The 19,246-nt window shown below is 40.6% G+C and overlaps 1 protein-coding gene across 1 annotated transcript in view; it reads left to right on the top strand.

The window, feature by feature from the left end:
* The window catches only part of ST8SIA2 (ST8 alpha-N-acetyl-neuraminide alpha-2,8-sialyltransferase 2), a 1,698,605-nt gene that overhangs the window by 159,846 nt on the left and 1,519,513 nt on the right, over positions 1-19,246 (top strand). The gene's annotated exons all lie outside the window — the stretch shown is intronic.

Below are 19,246 nucleotides of genomic sequence, written 5' to 3'. Positions count from 1 at the left end.
CTGAAGATTTGATTTCTTTGATCAGGGGTTCCCAACCCCCCCCCCGACAAAAGGCCTAGACAAGAGGAGGATTATGCCTCCTCTGATCAAGTGTCTGTTTCCTCAGGCTCCTCTGAGGAACAGGATTACTCCTTTCCCCCTTATGAAGATTCTGATGCTGAAGACTCCATTCCCTCAGCTTCTCCCCCTGAAGATTATTCTTTTGGGGAAACCTTACATACCATGAGGGAACATTTCCACTGAGAAGGTCAGGACTACTCCGACTCAAAGAAAAGGCTCAGAGAGTTTCTTTTACTCCCCCAGCACAGACCACTTGCTATCCCCCCAGTTTTGGACATTGTGGATGATGTCTCCTTAGAATCTAGTCTAAATCCAGATTCTCTGCCTCCTGCTCCAGCCAAACCAGATAGATACTATAGAGTGCCTGACTCACACAAATTCCTATACAAAAAGCCCTGTAGCTGATCCAGAGGCAATCTCCCAGGGTCCCAAAGGGGCTAAGGCTTCTATGGCTACAAATAGTGTACCCTCTGAAAGGGTCTCCAGAGCACTAGATAGGTGGGGGAAGAAGGTTTACACCTCAGCTACTCTAGCTATGAGAGCACTAAATTGTCAATTTCACATGCTTAAATACCAGCAATTCCTAATGTCTCAAATAAAACAAAAGATGGGCACGCACCCTCCACAGTCTGAATTCAAGGAAATACAAGATCTGTTGCTTGCAGCTGAACAGGTGGGCAAACATACTTTACAATGTGGTTTTGATTCCTTGGAAGTTTCCTCTAGAGCAGCTGTTACTGGGTCTGTTATACGTAGGCATGCTTGGTTAAAGGAACAATCTCTGCCTGATCATGTTAAAGTAAAGTTATGGATGCAACCTTACAGCAGGATGTCTTATTTTGGGTTAAAGCAGAGGAGGTTTTAAAGAAAATGGAGGATAAGGCAAAATCTATGCAGACGGTCAAAGATTTCTTACAGGTACAGCCCCCACGCTTCAGCAGAAATTGGCCAACAAAAATTGGTCCTTTTTAGCTTCTGACAGACCACAGAGGGGTAAATACAGGCGCCCAAGGGGCAGAGGACAAGCACAAATCCCTTTACAAACATCGCCAATGGGGCACTGCAACACAGAAGGGAGGAGAAGACAGGTCCCAAACTACTAGAAGCAAACACAATGACTTAAACCTCAAGCTGCCAAGCAAAACTCTCTTGGCAGCTCCCTTGGGAGGAAAATTAGCACTTTTTGCAGACAACTGGCGCATCGTCACAAAGGACGAATGGGTCCTAGACATTATCTCACATGGATACAGATTCCATTTTCACACCTTGCCAAGGATAAAAGGAATGCCAAACCTGCCACAAAATCAATGGGCAGTGGCACAAAAACAAATTACAGCTCTCATGGACATGAGAGCCATTCAACTGGTACCTACACAGGAGCAAGGCCAAGGATTTTACTCAAGGCTCTTTCTAGTCCCCAGAAAGGACAATGCTTGAAGACCCATTCTGGACCTTTCAATTTTAAACACCTTCTTGCAAGTACCCAAATTCAAGATGCTAACACTGCAGCAGTTTCTTCCCATGTTGGGCAAGAAAGCTTGGCTAGTAACGTTGGACCTCAAGGAGGCATACCTGCATGTCCCTATCGGACAAAATTGCAGAAGATACATCCGTTTCATTGCAGGTTCAACCCATTACCAATTCTCTGCACTGCCCTTTGGCTTATCTACTGCACCCAGGGTCTTCACAAAATGCCTGGCACCAATAATTGCATACTGCAGACAAAGAGGAATTCAAATATACCCATACCTGGACGACTGTCTCATCCAAGCAGAAAGCAAGGACATTCTCTTAAAACACCTGGCTTTTGTAAAACATCTACTAAGTTGCCTGGGGTACACAGTAAATGAAAAGAAATCAAAACTAGTGCCCTCACAAAATATGACATTCCTGGGTGCCAGCTTGAATACAACGGCCCATATGGCTTATCTGATGCCAGACAAACAACTACAATTAACTCAATACTTCATAACAATTGCAACAAAGACCCAACTCCCTGCAAGAAAAATTCTGCAGGCCTCGGGCTTCATGGCATCTTGCATACTACTAATACCATTTGCAAAACTGCATATGAGGAAATTACAATGGTACCTAAAAAGCGTATGGACTCAACACAGCCACAGCTTGGAAACAATGATACCTTTCATTCCCTGCCTTCAACAGGAGTTTCTATGGTGGTCACAGGCATGTCACCTCAATAAGGGTCAGCCTTTCACCCTACCCCCAGCCAGGCAAACGATGACAACAGATGCATCTGACTATGCCTGGGGGTCACACATGGCAGGACGGTGTGTTCAAGGCATATGGACTGCAGATCAAAGGAATCTGCACATCAATCAAAAAGAAATGCTAGCTATACAAAATGCTTTTACAGCCTTCAAGAACCTCTTACATCCAGGACAGCTTATCATAAGGACAGACAACACCACAGTAATGTGGTACATAAACAAACAAGGGGGTACACACTCCTACCCTCTATGCAGGCAAGCAATGACCTTGTGGAACACAGCACTGGCTTACCAAGTTCAATTACAAGCTCAATTCCTGCCAGGAAAAAAAGAACACATTGGCAGATGACCTAAGCAGAAACATCATGGATCCCCACAAGTGGAAACTGGATCCACAAGTATTTGCAATGATAGCTCAAAAATGGGGGCTCCCAGACATAGACCTGTTTGCCAGCCCTCAAAACTATCAGCTAACAAAATTTTGCACAAGGACTTTTCACCATCAAGCTTGGAAAGTGGACGCACTCTCATTCAGCTGGAAAATGCTAACAGTATATGCCTTTCCTCCATTACCCCTTCTCACAAAGGTGCTACTGAAAGTCAGGATGGAGAGACCCCGAATGGTACTCATTGCCCCAGACTGGCCACGCCAGCACTGGTACCCACTATTAAGGAATATGGCCCAGGGCCCACCATGGATTCTACCACAAATTACCCACCTGCTCACACAGCAAGACAATCAGATTCTACACAGCCAACTCAAAACCTTAAACTTGGCTGCATGGCGTATCACCTAAGCAACCAGCCGGCTCCTCTCTCACAAGCTGTTATGGATGTTATTCTGGAGGCCAGGAGGCCCAGCACCAGGAAAGCCTACTCAGACAAATGGAAAAGGTTTTGCACCTGGAACCAAGCTAAAGGCCAAAATACCCTTCAGCCTGACATACCTCAGATTCCGCAATATTTAACTGAGATGTTACACAAAGGGCTTTCTTTTTCATCTATTAAGATCCACGCCTCAGCTATTTCTGCTCACTACAACATGGATCCTCCCTTATTTTCACATCCACTCCTAAGGCAGTTTCTCAGAGGGGCCAAAAACATTAGGCCTCCCAGGAGAGCACCGATACCGACTTGGGACCTCAACTTTGTTCTGGAAAAACTCACGCTACCTCCTTTTGAGCCAGCTTTCTCAGCTGACTTAAAGTTTATATCATGGAAGACTGCCCTGCTGCTAGCAATTACTTCAGCTAGAAGAGTTTCAGAGCTTCAGGCACTAATGGCAGTAGAGCCTTTCCTCATTTTTCAACAAGACAGAGTTTCTCTATGAACTAACCCCTCCTTTATGCCTAAGGTGGTATCCAGTGTGGCTCTAAATCAAACCATCCATTTACCCACCTTCTTTCCAAACCCACAGAACAAAGGAGAAAGACTCCTGCATTCCTTGGACATTCACAGGCAGCTACCTTACTACTTGGATAAAACTAAGGTTTTCAGAAAATCTGACCAGCTTTTTGTATCCTATGTTACAGCATCACAAGGAAAGGCTATCTCAAAACAGACCATTTCCAAATGGATAGGACATTGCATATGTTTTTGCTACACCCACCACGGAAAACCAGTTCCTACTAGCATAAGGCCCCACTCTAACAGGGCAGTAGCTACATCTACAGCCTTCCTCAGGGGGGTGCCAACCAAGGATATTCTGGAAGCTGCAACTTGGAGTTCTGTACATACGTTCACCAAACATTACCACTTACCACTTTACTCTAAGACTAGAGATGGCTTCGCCACTGCAGTTTTGCAGGGCCTTCTAGCCTCTTCTAACCCTGTTTGACTCCACCTCCCATCCTTAGCTTTGGGATTCTACCCAAGTGTGATGACTGCAGCAGGGAAACACAATGAACATAGTACAGTTTTGTACCTACCATAAATGTAGATGTTCGAGTGTATACCCTGCTGCAGTCCAGGTTACCCTACCTCCATCCCCTCTGAACTAGCTGAACTTATCTCTACCACTCTATCCTATACTACCTCTGTGGTGTATTTGCTTGTGCCTAAGGGTTTTGTTTTATTTTTTCATATAGCTATATGTATGTCTATATATATATATATATATATATATATATATATATATATATATATTTTTTTTTTTTTGCCTACCTATTAGGGGCACCTGACATCTGGGGCAGGAAAAACTGAAGAACATGGCATCAGATGCCTCTGATATACCCCTGGCGCTCTGACATCAGGGAAGAAGCAACAGCAACCGACGCCGGACCAAGACTTTGGAATTCGGGCCGATTGCGGGACCGCCTGACGGCAGGATAACCCAAGTGTGATGACTGCAGCAGGGTATACACTCGAACATCTACATTTATGGTAGGTACAAAACTGTACCTTGGTGGTGGACACATTTTTCTAGAATTTTCGATATTGGAGAGAGTAGGGCAATGGGGTGGAAATTGAAGATGTTGGTGTTTTTGCCTCCTTTGTGAAGAGGAAGAATGTAGGCTGAACGCCAGAGTTTGGGTATATATGACTCTTTTAAGGATCTGTTAATTAAGATACTGCTGGGAGTGCATTACCATCAGCAGCACATTTGAGGAAGGAGGAGGGTATGTTGTCAGGGGCATTAGAGCATGGCTTTAATTTAGATATGAGCCTTTTTATAATAATGGTTGAAACTGGTTTGAGCTGGAAATTAAGGGGACAGTTATTAGGGTTGTTGAGTGTTGAAGAATGAGAGTTGAGTGGATTCTTGTTTGGGAAAGTTTTGGTTAGGTTAGCTATGGATTCTGTAAAGAAAGAGTTGAAATGAGAGCTCAGTTCAGTGTCAGTTATACTTGGGTCAGGGCAGGGATTATTCCTGGACCCTGGATGGAGAAGGGAATTAACTGATTTCCAGAATTGTTTTGGGTTCTTATTATTATTGGACTGAGGCTTATTGTAGTAGTTTTTTTTTGTCCATGGTGATTAGTTTTTTTCATGATTACGGAGTTGGGTGTATTGGAGAAAGGTAGTAGGCATTTTATTTTTCTGGTAAAGCTTCCAGGATTTGTCCCTAAGGTGCATGATTTGTTTTGTTTCTTTGGATAGCCAAGGAGCAGAATTAGCTTAGACTTGTTTGTTTCTTAGATGGGCTAGGGAGTTAAAGAGTATTTAGGAAGACAGAGTTGAAATGTTCTACAGCTTTGTCAAGGGGAAGAGTATTTAGGATTTGCCAATTAATTTGTTTAAAAATGTTTGAGAAAGTTGTGGGGTTGAAGTTGCTAAGATTACGAGTGGGAATGTAAAGGTGTTGATATTGGGTGGAGTTAGCTGAGAGGTGAATGAAAGCAGGGAGATGGTCACTAAAGGTATCTGGGATAGTGCCAGAGAGAATTATTTTGTTTGGATGGGAGACTAGGATCCAGTCTATGATGGATCCTGGGGGGTGATTTTTATTAGGACGGGTGGTTGAGTTGATTACTTGGGTGAAGTTGTAAAGGTTAATGGATAGGGAGGGAGTAGGCATGTTCATTTTATTCCAATCAATATTAACGTCGCCTAGTATGTAAGTTTCATATTTTATTTCAGTTGAGACCCAATAAAGAATATTTTCAAGGGTAGAGGTGTTGTCGCCTGGCGAGATATATAGAGAAATAATGCAGATATTCTTATGTTTATTCAATCTTTAGTGTACTGCCACCTATGTGGTAATTCACGGGTACAGGTTTTTCCCAAAGGGGATAACTATACATTTCTTGGCATTGAGCTTGAGCCCATGGCTCTGGCCCCAAGAATCTGTTTCTGTAAGGCCCTTCTGTAGAGTATCCACATCATTTGGGGATTCAATAATGGCTCCCAGTTTGCAGTCATATGCAAACTTTGTTAGCCAGAGTCCCTTAGTGTTGGCCTGTACTTCAGAGAAGTAGATGACAAACAAGAGCGGTCCCAGGACTGAACCCTGAGGTACTCCACTTGTCACTTGTCTGGAGTTGGATTTGAAGTGAGCTACTTTTACAGTGTGGGTTCTGTCAGTAAGCCAGCTGGCAACCCATTGGGTGACGTAGGGATTAATGTCCAGCTTAGTATGTTTATCTATGATTCCAGAGTGGGGGGTCATGTCAAAGGCCTTGGCAAGGTCTAGATAGGTTGTGTGGACCACCTTACCCTTGACCATGGCTCTGGAGACTGATTTGAAGAAGTCAATCAGTTTCAGGAGAGAAGATCGGCCCTTCACGAACCCAAACTGGGTGGGGTCCAGTGTTTGAAGGTTGCCAATGTCTTTGTTTATAAGTTCCATGATAATACGCTCCATGGCCTTGCAGATAAGGCTCATCAGACTGATGGGATGGTAGTTTCTGTGATCCAAGGTGGATCCCCCCTTGTGGAGTGGGATAACTGTAGCTGTGCACCACTCAGTGGGCATGAAACCTGAGGTGAGGCTATGATTAAACATGACACTTAGGTGAGGTGCCAGTTCATATTGTAGTTCATGTAGTACACAGCCCAGGATGTCATCTGGTCCCATGGATGCTGTATTCTTTGCTTTGGAGAGTGCATTTTTTTACCTGTGTGGCTGTTATTACCAGAATTACCAGAATTTGGCAATCTTCCGGTATTGAGATGGGCCATTTAGGGGGTGAGGGGGGAGTGAAGTTGGCACTGAATCGATCTGCCTGGTTATTGGCAATAACCTTGGGATCAGTATATTTAATGCCATTCTGTTTTAGCTCAGGGCAGATCTGAGCATTGCCATTTAGATTCTTGACATAGTTATAGAATGCCTTGTAGTTGTCTTTGGAATCTTTGGCAATTTTATTTTCGTAACTAGTTTTGGAGGATTTTATGAGGGATCTCAGTTTCTTACTGAGGCTGGTAAGGGCGTTTTTTGCATCCTGAGATTTTCCTCTTTTCTGCAACAGTTTCTTCCTTTTGTTGTAAAGTTTGTTTATGGCAGGGGACCACCCAGATTGGCTTCCTTTTTTTGGAGGAGAGCATCTTGGTTCTATTTGGGATGGCACGATTCATGCATGAGTGGATGTGCTCGTACAGTGCCTTAGTGTAGGATTCAGTTCCCGTCTGCGTGGGTGTCATTAAGTTTGGAACTTCTGACTTGAGTAGCATGAAGTTGGCTTTGGAGAAGTTTTTTATGGACGTTTCCTTACTGGGAGGTGGGGGTGGTATGTGAATGTTAAGGGTGATTAGCTTATGGTCAGACCTGACTAACGAGGGGGTGACCACTGGTGTGGAGCATTGATATCCCATGTTGGTAATGACCAGGTCTAGGATATCGGAGCCCTTGGTGGGACTATGGATTTGTTAATTCAGGGCGTTGGAATTTATGAATTCCAAGAACCGTTGGGCAAAGGTGTTGGTACATGAGTAGTTTTCCCAGTTCCTGGCAGGGTAGTTAAAATCACCCAGTATTAGGGTGTTTGGTTCTATCTTAATGTTTTCCAGTATGCTTAGAAAGGTGTAGTGAGAATCTTGGGGCATGATGGGGGATCTGTAGCAAGCTACAATTTGGTTTGCAGTCTTACCTAGTGTTAGGTAAACCTGGAGAATTTCAGATGGATTGTGTTGGGCAACTAGCCTGGTGGTGTGAATATCCTTGGCGAATATGAACACTCCTCCACCTTTAGTGTTTCGGTCCTGGTTTGGTGGCTGAAAAGTGTGGTAAGAGTTGTAGCCTGGTATTGCAGGGGTGCTCTCTGGAGCCTTGAACCAGGTCTCAGTTACTGCACAGATATCGATGTTCTCCATTTTTAGGAGTACCTCGAGAGAGTGCATTTTGAGGTTTAGACTTCCAGCATTGAGTAGCATTACCTTCAGATTTTGCATGCCTGTACCTGTTACGGTGGTGGTTTTGTCCTTTGAACTTTGCCTAAAGAAGGCACTATAGGGGTGGCAAGAGCCTTAGCCAGTAACCTGAATCCCAGGGGCGACAGATGCAGACCCTCTCTGGCAAAGCGTCGTGGTTTGTCGATCATGTCGTCCCCAGGCAGACAGATACTGGATCCCCTTTGAATAACACCAGAAGCTTAGCCAATTGTTGAAGTCAATCATTTTGTCCTTATATTGTGGTATCATTCTGGATGAAGGCAGGATGCTACTCAGGGCTAGGGTCATACCCGCCTGGGCCACATGATCCAAGAGCTCTTCCATGTCTCTTTTCATGTAGTCCAGGGAGGTATATCTCAAGTCATTCAATCCAACATGGACAATGACAGAGTCACATTTGTACTTGTTGTGGAGTGACTGAAGTGCATGCGTTATGTGGTGGATCCTGGCACCCGACAGGCAACTGACTGTAATTTTCTCCTTGTTCAACCTGGTGAGTGGGATATCAGTGTGCCAGACTATAGAGTCACCTATGACTAAAGTGTTAGGTACGTTGTCTTGGCCTTAGGGGCTGTTGCCGGGTGGCACACTGGTGTTGTGAGCTATGTGGCACTTTGGTTGTGATTGGTGTTTGTTTGCATTTCAGCTTCAGAGGTCCTTGTTGCTTGGGCAGATTACAGTTAAGGGCCTCCACATATGTGGATTTAGTGTTGCTATATGTGTGTGTTGGTGGTGTGGGTTTAGAAGGGCTATGTGTTGCTTGAGGTGTAGTGTGGGTGTTAACCTTCTCCTCTTGACTGTCTAGCACAGTCTTGGGTGGAGAGAGCTTTGCTTCCAGTTTGGCTATGTAAGTGCACCTCTCACAGGTTGTAGTGTTGGGTGGTAGGAGGAGAGGTTTGTCTGTGTACATGAGGCAATTACTGCATTGCCCCAGTATGCCCAGATTCACCAGGTGGACAGGAGAAATCACTGGAAGCTGATCCTTGGACATGCCTGGTTTGGCACTTTTTTTTTTTTTTTTTGTAAAGTACAGGAGCTGTTTTCCCTTACCTTAGCAATTAGAATACAGATATGCAAAGATTTTGAAATGTGTGATTTAAAAATAATTAAGGCTATTCCATCCACATCAACACACCACAGATAAGGCAATAATCTGTATACTAGGTTTCAGTTTCATGTTTGTTCCAGAAACATTTATTAAATTATCACTTAAAGCATAGGCACACATGGACAAATGGAGAAGAAGACAAACCATGTTAACATGTTTTCATTTACATGCATGATATATGTTTTCTTTATAACAACATTTATTCCAGCACTACATAAATTGCTCAGTTGGCAGTTGCTTTAAATGTACTCTGCAGCATTCTACTGTTTCTATTTTTTTCTGACTTGTCTGTTTTTTTTTTTTGTTTTGTTTTTTTTTTTTTGTTTTGTTTTTGTTTTTACTGTTACTGCATTCAATAAAATCTTCGAGATATACATCTTTCAGTGGACAAAGCCACTATTACAGAAGGGATGGTGAAGGCTGTAATTGTTTAGTTTAGAGGATTACGACTGGATTTCTGATCATAAGTAAGCTGTTGTATGTTGAGACTTGGAAATCAAGAAATAGATCTTGAGAGTGGAATGAAGTGAAGCTTAAGATGTGAATCTTGACATCCATGCCATAACTAGTAACTGAGTTATGGTTGGGAGATACCCATTCTTAATATTTTGCAGAACATGGAGCTTTAGCTGCTCTGATGTTCTATTAGATACAGGGAAATTAGTCTAGGAGGACAAAGTGTTTTAAAGCTGTGAAAGTCTTAAAGCAAAGTGATGCCACACAGGCAGCTGTTAGATGCTATCAGTGGCTTTAAAACCTGTTAAGACATTTCACTCTGTTGCACTTCTGTTTTTATGTGACAGTGTGTAAAGTCTTTTACAGCTTTTAAAGTTGTGAAGATGCTGTAGATGCTGTCCTGTGCTTACAGCTGTTAATGATATAGTGTTAGACTTGAACTTACTAGTGCTGGAAAGTTCCTAACAACCACAAAAAAAAAAAAAAAAAAGTCAGTTAATTGAGGAATTTCATAAATCAAAAAAATTGAAACCAGTTTAAGACTGCACTTTGCCTTATGGAATCCATACCCAGGGTGGTTTATGGTATCAGATTCCTCATTTTTGTGCTGGATTTCCTTTAGCCATACAAAAGTGAGTTAACTGCTACTCATGCCTTAATGACCATTTGCCTAGTAATTCACTACTACTAGGTTATGCCTTAAAATGATAAATTCATTATCCTAGTCTTGAGTGTGCAGAAGGATGAAAGATGTTTGCATTAGGTATGTGTGTCCATTTGCTTGACAGCAGCAACATGTCTAGTGTTTGCTAATAGAAAACAGCATTCACCAACAGAAAATGTTCACCACGAATGGGAAAAGAACATTCATTTGGTCTGTTCTGCATAAGATTTTACATCGGGAGCAACAGGAACTCACCACCACTGTTTGGCTTTTTAGTAATTATTTATATATAATCCAAAATGCAAACACCCAAAATCACCAATAAATAGTAGAAGGAACAATCCAGGCTCCTCTAGGTTCACACTCTTTTATTATAAAACTGAAAATTGAGTGCTTTCGTCCCCTAGAAACAGAGACTTCATCAGAATCTGATGAAGTCTATGTTCCTAGGAGGCGAAAGCACTCAGTTTTCGGTTTTATAATTAAAGAGTGTGAACCAGGAGGAGCCTGGATTGTTCTTTCTACTATTTATTAGTAATTATTTATATATATATTTATAATCCAGATGGATAGACTAGCTTGAAAATCCCTTTTTCAGGCACAAAGATAAAGGGTAGCATAAAGTGAACTGTATCCGCACATTAAAGCACTGTATTCACTTTGTTCAGCTCAATGCTTTGATGGTGGTGGAGTGGGTGGGGGGTGTAGAGCATATCGCAGCATGCACTGATTGGGTTCAAGACTGCACCCCACCCAACATGGACATATATACTCACACTGTCATGCACACATGAACACCTAGGGCCAGCTAAGTATTGTCAGTCTACCTGACAACATGTCTTTGGAATGTGGGAAAAAAATTTGGAAACTCCACAAGAAAGTTGATGCTAACAAGGCGAGAATGTACAAACTTTATACAAAAGGTATCCTGCTGAAGTCAGGGAACCAAGCAAAGTGCATATGCAGTCAAGCAGAATACAGAATATGTTATCTTTGTTTGTGACAGCTGGATAATTTACAAATGTTGTTGCAAGTTAACAACTCTTAACCTTGAAAAATAAATGTTCTGGGAAAAAATTATAGTTAGCAAGAATACATAAATGGAAGTATAGCTGACTATGCATTTTACTAAACTTAACTCAGACTTGTAAAATGACACAGTACAGCTTCCAAAGTTTCAGGTAGGAAAATCATAAAGTCTGAATTTGTAAACATTATACATATTCGCTTGTGCATGTTTTTTGAGCTTGCAGCCTGTTCGTGTGTGAAAAAAATCTTTATTGTCCACTGGAATCACTGAATGGTTGAAAAGTGTATTCCCCTGCATGCAGAAAAATCACGATTTTAGAAGCTTTTTTATCCAGTTCAATGTATGTTTGATTATCCGAACAACTTGATTATCCGAACTACCCTAGGTCCCAATTAGTTCAGATAATCAACTCTCTACTGTATACAGGCTAGAGAGAGAGTTATAAAACATAACATGAAAGAAGTAGGAAAAACAGAGGCAAGTAAATAAATACAGGTATAATGTCTGGGCAGAATGCAACAATAAAGCATAGGTGTAAGTTTGGGAATAGCAAGAAGGAGGAGTTGACCTTTGATAAGAGAATGGTTACTAACAGGAGCACTCTTAATGACAAGTGTGAAAGAGTATATTTAAATTAGTTTGACTAGGTTATGGGCAAAACATTTAATGCTGCTGACTCTTGTGGTAGAAGTCTGTCACTTAGACGGCAGCAAAAAACAGAGGTCTTGTCTTAAAGAAGAAAATAAATGGGAGAGTTCCACCTCTGTGTATCAAATTGGAATTGAATTTCACAGTCAGAGCTCAGATTTTGAGAAGGACAGTCTGGTAATTTAGAGTTAATATTGGGAAATGTGACACAGAAAAATACTGTAGAACTATAGCGCAGGGGTCAGGACAGATTGTCGAGTGAAAAATAATGCAATTGGCATGAAGAACATCCATTATGTGGTAGCTTAGAAATTAGTGAACCAAACAAAAGTATGTGCCACCCTTTCATTAGCACATGGATGAGTTTCAAAACAATAAAAGAGTGGTTCTGCAATGTTGATATACGAGTATGGATTATAACTATTCATTGTAGACCTACCTCTCAACTGTCCAGATTTTCACAGAATGTCCAGATTTTTCCTTCGTATTTTTGGTCTGTTCCTCATAAAATGTGGGGTTTTATGGCAAATCACTGAGGTTTGAAGTCACTAAATAATAACATACATTTGAGTTCAGACATCATATCCTTCAGAAAATTCATGTTTAAACAAATCCTGTTATTCTAGCAAATTTCTAAGTTTATAAGAGCAGTATTTAAAATCTGTCACTATTTTTGGACTTTTGCCTCCCCGTTATTCTGGGCTTTGTCAAGATTTGTTGTGCTAAGAGATAGAGAGGTATGACTGCAAATATACTTTCTCTCAGAAGAATGCCATATTCAGGATTAAGGCTTCCATAATCCTTTTACCAGCATCAGTCTTAAGCTTGTTCTGAAAGAAAATAATATATGTTACTTGTGTCTCAGTTTGAAATGAGTCTGTTCTGCATCTTTTTTAGGTAAACAAAGAAAGTGGGATAGGATTAAGTCAGACTGTGAGATATTTAAAATCTGATGCTGTCTCAGTGCTGGAGAATGTTAGAGAAGCAACTGCCAAATCCTCCAACATCATACCAAGTCTCACTGTGGTGTCTTACTCAAATTACGAGTTTCTCAAGTGTCATGGATAATTTGACCTCAAAATGTCAAATGTCACCCATTGCCCATCTGTTCCCACTGCCACCTTGTTGGAACATGGAAATATATGTCCTAAAGAATACTTCCAGATCCACGTTAGAGTCAGAGTGCTCTATCTCTGAAAAATAGTTGCAGACCGCAAGTTCTAAGAGAAGTTATTTATGGAAAACTAGTGGAGCTTTAATGTTATTTCTAGTAGCTTAAGAAGTATGGCCTTAAACGTCAACAGTGCAGTGCATTGATCAATGATTGGCTGGGTCTTAGGTCTGGATAAGTTGCAATGTGATGAGAACCTATTAATAAAGAACTGGCATAGCAGGATGTGTCTCCATGAGAAGGGGTTAACCACTGTTGCCTCCTTGACTGCTTGCCCAAGTTATAGTAGATAAGGGCATTGGACAGGCGGGTTGGAGGGAATGATTTCAATGAAACTGATAACCCCAGTGAGTTACATAGTAAGAAAGAGGAAATGGCTGCACTTGAAGTTTACTTACTTGGGGGGAGGGTTATAGATGTTAGCCTGTAAACGTCAGCACCCCTAATCTTCAGCTTGCCTTCTTTACCTAGCACATTACCCAAGTCAGTATCCTGAAGCCTTTGGGGTATAACTTAAAGGGAGTCGTAAGGGTATTTTGTGAGCCAGGATCAACAACCCCCACTCTTTCTTCTGCAAAAATGGGAGAAGTTAGATAGGAGAAGTAAAGCAGTATCTGTTTTTACACATTATTCCTTAACTGTGTAAATCAGTGCATGTTTTTACACATTATTCCTTAACTGTGATTGATGATTTCCAAATTGGGAGTATGCCCCCATGTCTCCAGCTGATGGAAAGTACAGTTGTGTAAAATCTTACCATAACAGTAGATGTCCTTGCCTTCACCACTGCAGTATTCATAACTTATGGGATTCCCTGCCATGGAAGCCCATCATCTGGCCAGTCTATCAAAGCTTACTGTTGCTTTAAGGTATGCTGAATGTCACCTAAATGCTCCTCTTGCAGCATAAGGTATAAAGGTGACTTTCGGGCGTACCATCCGCAGAACAGATTGCCCCAGTAGGAACAGTAGTCCAAGGAAAACCAAGGAGAACCTGCACATCCAGGAAGGAAAAAAAGACTAGGAGGATGGTGAGAGGGAGTGAATACTGCAGGGGTGAATGCAAGGACATCTACCATTATAGTAAGATTTTTACACAACTGTACTATGTCCTTACATTCACCGCTGCAGTATTCATAACTTATGGGAGAGTGCCAAAGCTCAAGAAGAAATTTGGGAGAAGGAAGCAGAAGTAGATCCCTCTAAGAAGCCATGAAGAATGGCATTAGCAAAATCAGCTCTAGCTCTGGAGATACCATCCAGCTGGTAATGTATGGTAAAGGTATGCACAGAAGTCCAGATAACCGCTTCAAGAATAGAATTAGTGTCTGAACCCTTGCAAAAAGCATCAGAAGAAGCCACAGCTTTAGTAGAATGAGTCTTTACAGAATCTCGTCATGAAAAGTGTAACACAAAGAAATAGTCTTTGAAATCCAAGTAGAAATAGTTTGCTTGGAAACAGCCAATCCTAAAGACCAAGAAGGAAAGGAACCAAACAACTGATCAGATTTTCTGATAGGTCAGATTTTATTTGGATAAGACTAAAGCTATCTATGGATGGAGGTAAACAGACCGACAGTTAAAACAGCATTCTGACTGGCGCAAAGAAGTTCTGAGGATGGTATGCTTGAACGTCACCATTATGCCCTACCCTATGCGAGGAGCATTTAGGTGATGTTCAGCATACCTGAAAGGAACAGTAGGCTTTGGTAGACTGGCCGGACAATGGGCTTCCATGGCAGGGGATACCATAAGATATGAATACTGCAGCAGTGAATGTAAGGGCATCATATGATGATGCAAGCATTTTAATAATGCTGCTTTCCTTTAGTTGGTGATTTTAAAGTTGCCTGGACTTGAATTAGATAGGTAGATAAGATAAGGATGGTAAAATCTGCAGTGAAAACAAATCACTATCTTGCTGAACAAGGACTCTGCATCCTAATTTGTCACTTTGTGGTCTCAAGAAAGAATGGGTATGGAATGGTACTACAGTTCTGTGATTAAAGGTGGCTGAGTGGTAATGAATAAAATGAGAATGTAATGGTTTCTGTGTCATAAAGACTCCCTGAGTTAAAAATAAGAGGGGTGTCAACTGCCAGCAAAAAATGTCTGTGCTTGTATGTTTCCTGTGTCTTCTGCAGATAATTATTTTGTTTAATTGATCATCTAGTTATTTAGATAGACGTGCACTGCAGTTCCATTCTAAAGGTGTTCTGGGGAGAGATAGACTTAACCTTGTTTATCACACACAGCTGTGCTTGAGATATAATAAACTGTCAAATTATGACAGGGAGCACATACTCTTCCTTGACTAAATCACCCAAAGATGACGGACAAAGGCAGCACATACTTTATTTTTTAACCCTTAGGTATAGTTTTTATAGCTGGAAATGCATTAGTGTATTTGGAGACACACCATTGTCACATCATCGTTGAATTCTGTGTAATGTTAGTGTCTTGGAGGACCTAGAGAAGCCACACTTCGGATGACAAAGCCATCTTTTGAGTCTCTCTCTGTCTCCCTTCCTGCTGAGTAGGTTGAAGAGATTAGTTGCAGATAAAGTGCATTTTGGTTTCTTTTTAATTGTTTGATCAATACCTGGTTTGCTGTGTTTTTATCATTAATAAGCATCCCTGAATGTCAAACCTGCAAATACTGTCCATTATTTTTGTAAAGTTTGAGGACAATCGGTGTTCTTTTCCTTTGCATTTTATCTTGATTAGGAAGAATGAAATTTGAAAAGATAGAGCAAGTGTTGTGTTTGTTCTGACAGAGCAGTTTCACAGAGTTTGTACTAATTTTTGCATCATGAAGTAAAGGTGAGGGACTTAAAATTTTGATCATGCTATTTTTGACTGAAATTAGCTTTGCATTGTGTGCAGTGGGGAGACTAATCAATGTCCCATTCTAAAGAGCTGGCCAGCCAGTAAAGTTGTAAGATTTACCAACCCCAAATCCATGGAGTAATAAAAGGACCTTCAAAGATGCCTATTTTCTGTGAATGGATGTCTTGTCCGGATGTAATTCCCAGCTTTCTTTGAAAATATGATTCAGCATTAGCTTTTCTCATAGTGTAGTGAGAAGGGAATTGGGAGGAACTGGAGGAGGATTGCATGACAAAGAAGCAACATTTACCACAGCAAATGGTGCAAGATGTAGGGAAGGTGTCTCTGTGGACAAGAAGAGGAGGGTATGGAAGGGACATTAGCAGCATCCTTTTATGCCGATGTGATGTATACTGTATACCTATCATCTTAGTAGTGCAGGTACATTTGTAGAAAAAGAAAACAACAACAACAAAAAAAATAAAATAAAATGCCTTGACCTTCAGTGTGCGACTACATGTGCTTTAGTTGGTTAGTTAAGTAGCCAAAAAGTATTACTTTAGTAGAGTAGTATTGCGATGTGTAAGAGTATACCCACATTTCACTTTCCAGAAACATGGTACCTATTTGGTCATACTAATATAACCCACATACATTTGCATTTAGCCTTGCAATTTGGGGAAAGTAGGTTATAATGGGTATGTGTACTTAGTTAATTAACAAATAAGTAAAAAATTACACCGTATAAACCAGTGTATGTAGAAAGACAAACAGCCTGCCTTTCAAAGACTGTTATTGATAAGGTCAGCAAGTAAAGTATTTCTCTGAGTGATATTTGCAAATTGATGGATGACAGAGAACAAAATTCAATCAGTCATATTGATTTTATGTCAATTACTTAAGTCCATTATTCAACTATCAGGATTAATAGGGTGAACTGTGGGTCTGCTTCTGTGTGTGGTGTACAGCTTTACTTTATATTCTAGCACTATAGCATTATGGGATGAGACAATGAACTGTTATAACACTATACCCTTTGACTTTTGTTTTATTTCCTCAGCTGTCACTTGCACAGTCTGTAATTAAGAAAATCACTTAACTAAAGAAAGGGTCTAGTTAATGCCTGAATATAGCCCCTTACATTTAATGAGGTTAAATGGCAAACATTTATTTTTCAGAGATAAGTAACCATTAATAAGTAAGTCAGAGAATGTGTATTGCAGTTTAGTAGTCACCTGATATCTGATAGGGCTGAAACAACAGTAATATTTGAGTTGCATTCTCTGTATTTGTGTCTGCACCAATCAGAAAGTTGATGTATTTCTGCATATTTGTACTGTTCCATTACATTTTGTATTTGATAAGACATGCCCGATCTTCAGCTTGTGATGTTTTGGTGTGCTATTCCTTTGTGGAATTAACACCACAACAATAATATAAAATATTGTAAGTAAAATTGACTATATACTTAGGTGGTCTGATAGTACAGACTGGGCAAAGATCATATTATTATGCAGAGGCCTTTAAAAGTAAGCAAATAAAATTACATTTACAGGAACCCTGAAATGTAAACACGATTTTCTCTTGATGGATTATTTTTTAAAGCTGTTTAGATGCTGCAAGGTAGGATTTGACATTGACAGATTCCTTTTATCTCAGTAAGCACAGTCTCCATGCTATCTCTCCCCTCTGACTTAAGGGCTTTCTTTATATCTGGAAACCTCCCACCTCCTAACAAGCAAAACAGTGCTGTTATCTGTGGCATACAACAATGCCTGAAAGTACTGGTAGTATCATCAAGAATGGCAGTGTTCTTTGTGTTTCTTTTTCTTCTAGGATCTGATGGTAATGCATATTGCCTTCCTTTGCTTCCTATGAAGGATACAACTTCTAGTTTCAAGGTACTGAGGCTTTTCAAAAATTACTATTTCATCCCCTCAGACAATAAAATGAGAGTTTTGGCTATGATTAAATTTTTTCTGTATTCACAGATTATTTGGACATGTTGATTATCTCTTACTAGTATAATCAATTAATCATTACTACATATATCTTAATTTATTTTGTGTATCTGTTGACCAAATAAGCCCACTGGACCCAAGTGCCCTTGTTCAGGGGTGATCCAGGAGTACTGTCTGGTTAAGTGACTTGCTTAGAGTCACACAATAGGTGATTGGAGGTGGAAGGAATACAGCTCTGCATGCTAGACTACAGAAAGCAGCTCAGGACTTTAAATCCCCTGCACTAGCTGCCAGACAGTAGAAGTAGCTCTTTAGATCAGTGATTATAGTTACAGTAGTGTTATAAAAATGCAAAGATGTGAGCAAGAATGATAAACAGATGCACTCAGACACGCACACACACCTATATGTGTGTATATGTGCATGTATGTATAAAATTTAATGTTCTCACTTAGTCGTTCAAATGTTAAGTGTACATCTGCCCAACACACTGATTGGGTGGAGCACTTGCCATGTTCCTATCTACAGAGCTGAAAAATGTACCTGTTTTAACAAAAGTTAAACTCCAACTTAACATCTCATTTGTTAAATCTCCATCAAAAGTAGGATTAAGCATGTAAGGGGTGTAGGTATTTGCACAAAAATTCTGTACCTCAGGTGCTCCATGTCTTACCACTTTATACTTACTTATTTACAGTACATTTCCTAACTTCCTATTGAATGTTATCTTCAGGACTTCCGTATAACCCCCTCCATGTCAGTTCCTGTTTTCAATTAGTATTATCAACTCAGAAACATTAGCTTTCCTTAAATGAATGCCCTGAAGACACCATTGTAAATCTGTAAAATCTTATCATTTATTCTTTTAAATTCATCACAATTCTTTGTCATGTGCCTTCCCATTTTCTTCATTTGCCCTTCATTCCTTCACAGAATTCTTAAAACCTGGGGCATTCATCCTTTCAGTCATACTCAATACACCCTGATAAAACCACATCTGGTGGAAGCTTCATTTGTTCTTTTATGACAGGAATATTAGTTTTTTTTTCTCTTGCAGGAGCACTTCAGTCGTTGATGCATTTCGTAGTATCACCAAAAATGGATGCAAATGATGTTGTGGGGAGGTTCACATGCACTGGTTTAACACATTGAACCCCTGCCACATTAAGGCATTTGTATTATAACTACATTCCTTTTTTTTCAGGCGGTATACATTTCTTTTAGTCTCAGGTAGTAGGAATGCCTTATTTATGTTTTGGTTGT

The sequence above is a fragment of the Protopterus annectens genome, chromosome 7.part0, assembly GCF_019279795.1.
Source record: "Protopterus annectens isolate FY-2018-M chromosome 7.part0, PAN1.0, whole genome shotgun sequence".
In the NCBI taxonomy this organism is placed as follows: domain Eukaryota; kingdom Metazoa; phylum Chordata; order Ceratodontiformes; family Protopteridae; genus Protopterus; species Protopterus annectens.
This window is presented reverse-complemented; position numbering and strand designations above follow the sequence as displayed.